Below are 10,696 nucleotides of genomic sequence, written 5' to 3'. Positions count from 1 at the left end.
AGCTAAAGCAGCAAAACTCCCATGGGAAATCAAATATAGAGCCTGCACATTAGCCAGCCTTATTGCATGGGTGCCCGCAGCCAAAGAATTCTCATCCCTGCTTCCAAAACAAAGCCCTTGTGGAGAGAGGTTTTGGGCTTCCTTGAAATTTGGGTACGACCTCAGGAGTGGGTACTGAGTCCCTGTGACATGCCTGCCCTGGGGTGACCGTGAGGAGCGGGGAGATGAGGGGAAGACTTTGATTCTTCTCCTGTGTTGGGTCCCCTCCTGCGGCTCTTTCCCTGCAGCAGACCTAAGTGTGGGTATATGTGAGTGAAATTAAAATTATAATGATGACGATGATAATGACGATGTTAACAACAATTGAAAAATAGTATCTCTTTCTAGGATTAAAATGTCCAAGTACAGGTTGTCCCTTTTGAAGAAGACCACTCAGTCTAACTCTTCATGTGATGATCTTCTATTATCTCTATTGTGATCTTTCCCACTATTGGGAAAGTCATACAAGCCTGAGGAGTGCAAGGAGCACCCTGGTGATAACACTGAGGGGAAAACTTCTGCCTTTGGTGAAAAAGGTGTTTTCAGGAGACTCAGTGATTCCCAAGGATTTTTTTGATTAATAGCCACTGTCACACCACTGTTTAATTCCCACTGCTGTGGGAATTAAAGACAGCAACTACTTGCCTGCATACTTTTATCTAAAAGCACACTATGGGGACTACTTTCCATGTCTTTCTGAATCATTCACAGTCCATAGTCCAGGAACTACTCAATTACTTTTTTATTTTTTTGTCGTCTTAGTGTCTTAAAGTAGTATTTCTTAAATTGTTTACTAGACTAGAGTAGAGAGACTACAAATGTGTGAATAAATTTGTTCTAAGTTCTTAGGCTGGGCAGGAAAAATAAAAGCACAAGTTGCCTTCACAGTGAATAAAATATGTTGATTCAGCATCTCTTCCTTTTTACAGATAATTGAGTCAAATTCGTCTTCAGAGTTTTCCTTACAAAACAAATTTTCTAACGTGTTTCCCAGATGTAATCATCATTCTCAAATCTTCTCCAAACTATTAGACTTGAGATTGTATATTTTTATAAACAAGACATTAAAAAAATTGACCAGATCTAAAAGTGGTGCAACACTTCAATAATTTCTAAGACAAAAACTATTAAATATCTTTGTGCAATTAAATATGACGGTGAGGGTGGCACTGTAGTATTGTATTCATAGTATCATAGTACAGTTTGAGTTGGAAGAGACCTTAAAGATCATCTAGTTCCAACCCCGCTGCCATGGGCAGGGACATCCCACTAGATCAGGCTGCCCAAGGCTCCATCCAACCTGGCCTTGAACAGCTCCGGAGATGAGGCATCCACAAATTCCCTTGGCAACCTGTTCCGGTGTCTCACTACTCTCATGGTGAAGAAATTCTTCCTAATGTCCAGTCTAAATCTGCCCCTCTCCTGTTTATACCCATTCCCCCTGGTCCTGTCCCCACAAGCCTTTATGAATAGCCCTCTCCAGCTTTCCTGTAGCCCCTTCAGGTACTGGAAGGTCACTATAAGATCTCCTCTGAGCCTTCTCTTCTCCAGGCTGAACAAGCCCAACTCTCTCAGCCTGTCCTCGTATGGAAGGTGCTCCAGCCCTCCGATCATCTTTGTAGCCCTCCTCTGGACTCATTCCAACTGCTCCATGTCCTTCTTATATTGAGGATTCCAGAACTGGACACAGTATTCCAGATGAGGTCTCACAAGAGAGGATTCCAAAGTAATTAAGTTCTTTCAATTTTCCCATGAAACTTAACTGCTTCAAAGATTCAAAGATTATTCACAGAAAATGCTAACGTCTCCAAGCTAGGTAAATCATATCAGAGTGTAATAGTCTGCACTACCCTCACTTTCATATAATTATATATTTCAGAGATTTTTTTTTTTTTCAGGACTTTTTAAAAAGAGAACTAGGAAAAATCAAGAAACAGGACTGGGAAAAGGGAGTTAAATAATGAGACTCTCAATTAGAATGTAAGACAGAAGGGAAAAATAATCATAAAACTAGGAAGGGAAATTAAAAACCTTTTATCTGAAGTAAAAGTAGAGATGATATTACTTGGAGTTGGAAGAAGAGGTGTGTGCAAGTTGGAGTACTACTGATGCATACAGCCGACTGTGGTTTAGAAATTAGCTCGGCATCTTTTCCTGAAATAATAATGACATGAAACTATTTAAAAGTATTCATTTGATTGTTATTTTCGCAGTACACATGTACAGGAAATACTTAAATCCATTTTAATCTGCTAAAGAACTCTAAGAATAAGAATAACAGTCGGTTAGTAAAATCCAAAATCAAATCAGGTACTTACATAATAAAAATAAGTATTACAGAGAGCTGAAATAATCTGTCTGTGTATAAGGGGTCTGTGTCCCCTCACTTCACTGTGTTCAAGACTGAGTACTCTCCAGTGTGGTGGGAGCTGCTGAGCACATCTACAACATTGTCCTCTGAAAACACCTGGTATTGACAGCTGTTGGGAAAGGGGAGTGGACTTAGTAGACAATTCTGATTTGCAATAGTAATTCCTGCAGTGCCATCGCAGAAGCAGAAAACTACCCAAAAGGTCAGTTGTGTAGAGAGGAAGGAAGGAAGGAAGGAAGGAAGGAAGGAAGGAAGGAAGGAAGGAAGGAAGGAAGGAAGGAAGGAAGGAAGGAAGGAAGGAAGGAAGGAAGGAAGGAAGGAAGGAAGGGAGGGAGGAAGGAAGGACAAAAAAGAAATTTAAGGATGATGCTGATGTACACCAGCAGCTTCCCTGCTTCAGCAGGTATATTTTCAGCTGGCACCAGTTCAAATCTCACCCATGACTGTTACACTTCTCAATTGATTCATACTTTAATACTGCCAAGGAAGAGGAATGGCAAATGCAGCTTTCCGTTACTGTGAAGGAATTAGGAGTCCTGTAATTCTGTACCACGCCTTGGGATTTAGAGCCCAGACCACCTCCCTCTTCACACAGGTGAGGAACACCAGAAACTGTGCTCTTTTCCACCTGGTGAGAGCCGAGTCTGAAGGATGTCTTTTAGTTGCTATTAATTAATATAATTAGCTAACTAACTACGCACTGTTATCGGTCTCCAAAGAAAAATGTTTTGGTTTTGTCACCGATGGAAAACATATGCAGTCTGGGTAATCAGGTGATCAGAGCCTCAAAATAAAACAGGAGTTGCATCATCTATGACCTGGCATATGGAAGGGTAGTGCTTGTGGTAGTGCAGTCTCTGGAGAAATCGAATTTACTAAATGAAATGCCTCAGCTTTTCATCTGTGTAGCTTCTTTTGTCACAATTACCCACCATTTCAATACATTGCAGTAGTATTTTTTGTCCTCTTGGCTGGATCCTTAAAATAACAAATAGGTTCTTGGTTTCAATGACAATGGGTTGTTCAAAGGAGCTGTAGAGTTGGTGATAAAAGGGGAATTCCAAATACAGGCAAAACCATTCGAGATTGCTTTGTGGCTGAGCAGGCAGGGGCAAAAATCTCGTTAATAATATCAGATTATAATTTTCTTAAAAAAAACAGATTAGGTTTTCATGACGCACAACATTAAAGTTCTTTTTAAATAGACATCCTTATTAAAAAGGTCTCTCTGCTTGCGGCTGGATCTGTTTAGCTGAGTTGGATGACACATTATCATCATGTTGTGAGAGAACAAGCCGTGTAGTTTAAGATCTCAAAATATGTGATTTGTTTGCATCTGGGATAAGGTAGTTATTTTTCTATTTTAGCAGAAGGTATCCATCAGAATAAGGTATCCTGTCAACATTAGGGCAAGTTCACCCCTTAAGAGCTATTCTTTTGTATATCACTGAATTTTGTGTTATGCAATTTGTTTATTCAGAACTCCTGCTCCTTTGGGTAGGGACCATATCTCCTTAAGGCCAGGTGTAATTGAATGTGAACATATATTCATTCTTTTTTCTGGTATATAAAACAGAAATATTGGTCATTTTTTGAAAACAGCTGTCTTTGCAGCTATGCTATTATGGCACAAAGGTTTCATTTAATATTTCATCCAGTCCTTTTAATACAGAATGCAGCTTACTTATTTGTTACTTACTGAAATGTTATCCTGAGCACATTAACAGCCCATTAAATTCCTATTCAGCTGTGGTTTCACAGTGCAAGGAGCAGCTCTCGTGCAAACTGATCCTCCAATGATCTGCAGCCCCAAGCTGGTAATTTATGGAGTTCTCTTTTGGATCTTTCCCTGGGGAATGGGGCTGCCTAAGTCCTCTCCCAAAATTAGGTTTTCTTAACACAGGAAACATTTGCCTTCAAAATTACATGGATTGGCTGTATAATTTAAATTTAGTTATATAATCTGAAGACATTCCTCATTCAGTTTTAAATGTTACATATGCCAGATGAAGGTGGTGGTAAACTCAATTAACTAGGCTGATATAAACCTTATTTAAATCAAATTAAGTGCATTTCTGTAGTGATTAGCATCTATTTCATTAATTGTGATTAAAAACTGCTTGGGAGTTAAATTGGTATGACTTTGAATATAGATAAAGCCAAGGGAAGACAGAACTGGCAGCTGAGCCTGAACCACACTGGAAAGTTTGGAGTCTTTCTTTGTATGCAGAACACGAGAGCTTTGTTTGTTTTAATTAAAACTGGGGTCCTGTAAAATGTAATGGATGCTGTTTAGAAAAGCTGCCCACTTGCTTCTGGTAATTGGATTTTTCTAGCCCAGATTAATATCCTACCATGCCATTTAACTGAGTCCAAGTGGATTCTTCCAAATAATTAAAAAATGAGCATTGAAGACTGTAACTATCTCATTAAGATAAACTTACAACAACATCTTAGGTTCATATAAGGAGTTCCTTTCTTTTTTTTCTGGAAAGGGGCCACAGTTTGTTTAGCCTGGCAGTGGCAAGGAATTGATTTATGTGTATGCAAGAAATGCTTTTTTAACTGCTGAATCACTGTGTCCCAAGCAGCATGAAAGTGGACCGGTAAGCTTCGACAGGGGTCTGTGGAAACTAATTTCAAGATGGTTACAGCAACAATATGATGAAAAATATAATACAAACTGGGAAAGCTGGCCAGCCTACCTCCGAAAAAGCTGTTGGAAAACCTCAGTGGAAAAATATTTGGAGGCATCGGAGGAGAATGGGAGAGGCAAAAACTCCCATGTATTTTCAAACTATGAAAATGACCAGAGCTCTATCAATGCATAGGGTCAGGGGACCATCTGCAGTTGCCTGTGATTCTGCTTATCACATACACAAGTCACTGAGGCTCTGCTTAATCAGAATACTAAGGTACATTAAACTTAAGAACAAACTGATGGCACTTGCACACATTGAAATCTTCGTAGGCTCACAGGGACTCCTCTTGCTCTGTGAGAGCTGGTTTTAGACTGAAACTTGTGCAGTGCATAGATTTATTCTAGCTTCTTCTCAGGGCAAAGTCTCATCAAACCCTGTAAAATTGAGTAACGTCACATTTAGAGAGGTAAAATTGTAGTATCGACGTATAGAAATATATTCTTTTAAAGTAATATAAAAAACAAATCCTTACTTCTGGCTCTTTACCATGTATACATTACCATGTATAGTAAATATAACATGCCAATTAAAAGAATATAAGGGGAGAAGTTGTGATGTTTGTAGCTCAGTAAGTACTGGCTGAAATATTTATCCCTACACAGAGAAGTGGAGGGCTATATGTTATTCTCAATTAGAACTGTAAATTGCAGTTTTGTGGTAAGGTGGGGGTGAGATGTTTCTTTTTGTATGACTTATGTTGGGTGTTTTCTTTGGGCCATATAATTCCAGGGGATATTTTAAATTCCTGTGATGGAGATTTCATGTACTGGGTGAACTAGGCAGTTTCCAAAAGCATACTTGAAACCACTTTCCTCCAGGAGTCAGTTGTTGGAAGGTGGGAAGTAATGAAGGTGTGAAGTGCCAGCTGGCACAGTGATTGTATCTAAATTATGAGCACGTTTTGCCTGCTTTTCTGAGGTATTTGTCTGAAAGGTGTAAGAAGACTCATATCATAATATTTTCTAAATGAGAGGTGCAACCTATATGGAAATAATAATTAAAAAAACCCTTAATTTTGCAATGTTTACTTGAGATTTTGGGGGAAAATGTTGCGGGAGAACATCTGTCTGGGTCAGCTCGGAAGGGCACCAGTCCCGGTGTGCTCCCTGCAGGGCTGGCAAGCAGTAGATGACTGAAGAGGAGGATAGGAAATGAAGCATTTTCTAGGCTGTTGCTTTCCCTGTTAAGCAGTTTTAGCTGCTGGTCATCAGTGTGGTAAATACTTCCAGAAGCATAAGCTGTATCCAGACCATTCTGTTCAGCATATTCTTTCGGATGCATCCTCCACAAATGGGTTTAATCTTTCTGAAACCATTTATACCTTGGCAACCGCGACAGCCTGCAGGAATTAATTCTGGATTTAACATGTATGATGTCCCGAGGAAGTACTTGAGTTATTTGTGTATATCTGTTTCCTGATATTGATGTAATTCCCACTTGCCTTGTGCTCATCTGCAGAGATCCTGGGGCATTGCTGCTCAGGATTTCATTTTCCTCACAGCAGTGTTCAAGTTAAAGCACTCGTTCCTCTACATACAGTGTTCATTTTCTGCACGCCAGACTGCCTCATGCTGACAAATACCTGCCAGTAGCTATGGGTTTTGTCTTGGGAAATTCCAGGTAGACATGATCCCTCAGCCTCTCACAGGTAACAGCTGCTACTTTTGCTCAAAGGGAATTCCCACTGACTGATCTGTAGGAGAAGACATCACCTTTGGTTTGCTTTGCCCCAGTGAGGTAACAGACATTAGCTAGAAGTGTTTGTCAAGGACATGGGACAGCAGTTGCTTGACAAGCAGCAGGCCAGGCTGTTCCACTGTTTACCTTAGTCATACATGCTTCGATCTTAACAGAGTTCTTCTCTATCCACCCCAATGAAAACACAACTGGAGTCCGAGCCAAGTAAAACCAGGACCAGTTATTTCTCCGACATGACCTGTGCAAATCTGCAGCCATGTTAGATTTTGGCCTTTTTACCTCCTAGATTTGCTATCTTTGGTGCGTGGAAAAGCACTGAAGCTTTTAGGAGGTCTGCTTTTCATCCCAGAAGAAAGATATTCGTATTATTCATTAAAACAAAATAATTATTGTCCATGCTTACTTTGGGCATGACATACTGGCAAACGTCCTGGGCTTACTTTATGTTGGGCAGAGTAGAAACTTGTAGCAAGACTGCTTGACCAAGGGAGCTTAACAAGCACATCTGGAAAAGTGGGTGAAACAAAAAAAAAAGAGCTAGATAGGCAGGAAAAGGAAAAGGAGGGTAGCAAATATTGCACGAGACACATAATTCCTAGTCAGTCTTGTTACAGAGCCTTTACAATCTAGTGGTCAAAGCTGCATTGGCCATTTACACAAACTCTTCCAGACTTCTAGCGTTGAAAATTTGATATTTTATGTAATTTTGGCCTGAGTAAGGCACAAAGATCTTTTAAGATCACTGCCTTTCTCACATTTGTTTTGTGTACTAAACAGGCAGTCACTTAGGCAACACAGCATCCTTCTTCCTAAGCGCCAAGGAAAGACTTTGGGGATTGTGCAAGGGTATTTTCTCTGTGCAAACATCTGATAATGTTACTTAACATGAAGAAAGATCTCTTCTAACACTAGTTCTACTGAGGAAGATTTAAAATGTTCTACATGCTTTCAGGATAAGAGAGGCAGACCGTGCAGAAATGGGCTCCTTTCAGTGCGTACCCCAATTCACAATTACTTGTGAGAGGTGTTCCCCTGTAGCAATACTTCTGCACAGCCATGGTCTCAGATGAGAAGAGTTGCTGAGCGTAAGTGAACATCTTGAACCACTCCAGTGCTGCTTAATTGTTTATTCTCATTGTATGGACAGATTCTGCCACCATGCTGTTGCCCTTCACCTAGGGGAGTTTCAGAGGAGGGTTTGCCTCAGGTACAATGGCCAAGAACACAACCGAGGGCCAGGCATAGCTGGTTGTGATCACCAGCTCCATCCCAAGCTTGCTATGTGACTATCAGCCAGTCACTCCGGTTTTCTGAATCTCTGCTAAGATAAGACAGCAGTAGTTCTGTACCTCACAGTGGGGCCACCACTTTATCTCTCTGGGCATATTCTCTTTGTCATTTTTGTACATTTTTCTACTCTGCTTGACTGGAGCAGTAGCAGCAGGTCCAGCAGTGTTGCTGGAGAGCTGGCAGCGATGCTGATGGCTCAACAACAGTAGACGGAGGCCCACAGCACACATGTGGTGCAGTCAACCCGCCATACCGTACAATTGATGTGTGCCAAGTCAATACCGTACGAGATGCACCGGGCAAGCCCTTTACATCATGGTACCAGTTTCTGAAATGCAGAAGCCCACTGCACCTGTTGATCAGTTCTGCTACGCTCTAAGGGTCAGCGTGATTGCTGGGGTGGAGAAATCCTCTGCTGGGCACTGCAGTTGCACAGGGATGCTGCAGCCTGTGGGCTGTTTCTGCTGAAAACTGGTTCTCAGCTGCCACCTGCTGAGCAAAAATGCAGCAGAAATTGCTGCCTCCGTTTGAGGCTTCCTCATGTGGAGACATACAGCCACCAGTGAGCGGCAAAATTCAACTCAATATCCAGCGGGAGATGCTAAACACAGTGTCGCTGGGGTTGTAAACGAAAATCATTCCAGGTTTCCAGATGCCCAAATAGGAATCGAGGTGCTGACTTTATAGACATGGCCAAATTTCTGGTCTGGGGCTGCAGCCAAGAACTTCACAGAGAAGAATACAATGTAGTAGCAGGTCATAGAAATAACATGCTAGAGTGCTATCTAATTTTAGAGAAAGGAGCTCATCAGGAGAATTTTTGAATCATAAAGATACCACTGCAGCATCAGCTGCAGGAAAAAAACCAATCCTTTTTCTTAACTAAGTCCAATACTTACACAATATAAATCAAATTCACCTCAAGCACAATCCATAGGTACCTTAGAAGGCTAGATTGTGTTTGGCCCCAAGAGGCTATGACAAACTTGTTGCTGATCCTCTTAGTCATGTCTTTTCCAGCTGACATACATTTGGCAAAATATGCCACAGATCCTCATACTTAAAATAAAGATGATACTTACCCACCCAGATCAAACATCTCTTCTAAGCAGGGTTGTTGTACAGTGTGTGTATACAATGCCTGGTGAAACAGGACCTCATCATCATTTACGATGTGAGAAGGGTAATGTGAAGACTGCTCTGACCTCATTTATGGGTACCAGGTATGTTTTCTTTTTAAAACGGTAATGGTGACTGAATAAGGAGATCATGGGAAAAGCAAACAACCTCAACCAACTGTGATTGTATTTACATTTAACAAGCCTCTAATGCCACCTGTTGAGGAAACACTGAAAATGAGAATTAAGTATCCAGCAGACTACTAATTGCATTATTCTTGTTAGTGTTTTCTTTCAAAATTTATATTATTTGAAAATACTGATTTTTTAGAAACTTAGATGAGTGACTGTGAGCATAATAAACTGGGTCTATTTTTAAATACCCAAATGGTAGAAGTTTCTCTTCAACCTTACTACAGACACTAATTGAAGAAATGGTCTCATTGTTCAACCTTGATTTCCTCTTTCCACACTCCTAAGTTAGCCACCTCAAAATATCCTAAAATAAATTTGCATTTCCTAATGTGGAAAGCACAGCTTATTAACAGCACCGTGATTCCTTAAGGATATTGTTTTAGCATTCAGCAACATGGAAAAAAAGAAAGCCATTTTCCTAATCAAATCCTGTTACAGAGCAAGTGCGTACAACCCAAAAAACAGCACTGGTCCTTTGTAACAGAAAATAGAAATAGAAAAACAGCGAGGCCTGTTTTTTAAGGTCCTTGAAATGTTTCATGCAGCATGAACCTGCTGATATCTGAATAGTTGTACTGTGACACTAAAATGGAGAAGCCATGCCAACCGCAATTCTTCCTGGCAGTCGATTATAGAATTATTATTCATCATCAAAACCATCATCAAAAAGGTTTTTTTCCTCTGCGTTTTACACACATCTATTGCATGCTGCTCACCCTGCAAGTAAGCACAAACACTGCTGCTTTACAGAAAAGAGAGAAAAACAAATGAGAAGTGGTTTGGGTGGACAGAACATCATTAAACAAGGAGCACAATATTCAAAATAAAACAAAGAGAAAGTGTTAACCAGGTCAATCTATCTCAAAGTATAATATCTGAATGGTAGGGACTTATTTCATTTTGAATACAGCATAGAAATATGGTGTAAAACTATAATAATACAATATAAAGATGAGCCTCTGGCTGCAGCAGTAGCAGTTTTTAAAAGACGCATATGGTGTCTCACAAAGTAACAGGATAAATATAACAAATGTAGCGAAGCAGTTTAGACTCCAAGTTATTAGGTATCTTTTAAAATACTTTCAGATGAGAAGGATTGAAGCAAAAAAAAAGTATTTTTATTCAGTTTCATTTACTGAAAGAAGAATAAACAAGCTGTTTGTGTTGTTTAGGCATTTTCTTCCTGAAAGAAAAAAAAAAGGACTTAGAACATTCAGGACCCTTCTCATTTAGATATCTGAAACAAAACACAATGGAAGGCATCAACAGTTTGGAAAACAAAG

The sequence above is a fragment of the Cuculus canorus genome, chromosome 3 (genome assembly GCF_017976375.1).
Source record: "Cuculus canorus isolate bCucCan1 chromosome 3, bCucCan1.pri, whole genome shotgun sequence".
Classification (NCBI taxonomy): Eukaryota; Metazoa; Chordata; class Aves; order Cuculiformes; family Cuculidae; genus Cuculus; species Cuculus canorus.
The sequence above is the reverse complement of the archived record's forward strand: the minus strand, read 5'-3'. Positions refer to the sequence as shown.